Here is a 1255-nt window from a genome sequence, read left to right on the forward strand (position 1 = left end):
CAAGAGATCAAATGCTTACTTTTCTTAAGAGTGAAATATAGTGTTAGTTTGATAGATGATAAAAATTAGGCATGGGCTCGATGTATTAAGATTGTTACCTTGGGTTAGTAGGCCCAAATACATGGTCATTTCACTACTCTTTCCACCATCAATGTGTACATTGTTGTTTGTCTAGGCAATTCTTAATATCTCAAACATTCTGTTTTTGACTGTAACAAACATGCCTTTTAGGTTAAGAAACAATCATGTCTTTTAGGTTAAGAAATAATAATGTCTTTTAGGTTAAGAAACAAGAAGCTAAAGTTTTCAAGAGGTACATAAGCTTGTTTGCGTAGGCAATTCTTAATATCTCAAACATTCCATGATTGTAAAACAATCATGTCTTTTAGGTTAAGAAATAAGAAGCTAAAGTTTTCAAGAGGTACATAAGCTTGTTACATAGAGAAGTGAACATTCCTATAAAAACTGCATACAAAAAGTTTCATCCAGATCCATGCATGTGCTTGTTCAAACAAGATTTGGAAGTATGAATAGTATATAACATGCATGTTCTTGTTTTAACGAGATTTGAAAGTAGAAATTGCACATCGTGAAAGATATTGTGGTGATCAAGAAGCTTCATAGAATCAAAATCTCCAAAAACTTAGGCTTGCTTTCATAGGCATAACTCTTCCTCGTTACTCACTTGTGTGTCCCCCCACCCCCACCTGCAAGGGTGGGGGAGATGGCAATATCCCCGCCCACGAACTAATAGGTGAGCAAAGGGGTGGGTCTTGCTTGGTGCATGTTGATTTACGTTTTGGCCACATCACTGGGGACACTCAAAGTACAAAAAGTGACCGACGGAGACCCCTCGACCCGGTGGATGCCATCTTGTTGATTTCGCAAAAAGACAACCCCTGTTTGGTAGGTAGTGGGGTTTGAACCCACGACTCTCAACAAGATGCCAAATTAATATAACATGACTGTCAAATTGTTTGAAAGCCTTCCTCTGTGTCAGTGGTGGCCAAAGCTACCCGCGTCCGCCGCCGCCACGTATGAACCGGCCCTAAACCCTTGATGGGAGTCTTAATTATTTCAAAATGAAGGTGCTAGTTTGGGTGACAATTGTAAACGCGTAAGCCATTTAAGGTTTTGTATTGTTTTATAATAATTAAAGTAACGATAGAGTTTGACCAAGGGATAGCCCGGTGGGGTCCACACGCTAACCGGGGTTAAACGATCGTTTGAACCCGAGGTAGAGACTCTCTTCTTC

The sequence above is a fragment of the Cibotium barometz genome, chromosome 18 (assembly GCF_041138505.1).
Source record: "Cibotium barometz isolate CiBa-2024 chromosome 18, ASM4113850v1, whole genome shotgun sequence".
NCBI lineage: Eukaryota > Viridiplantae > Streptophyta > Polypodiopsida > Cyatheales > Cibotiaceae > Cibotium > Cibotium barometz.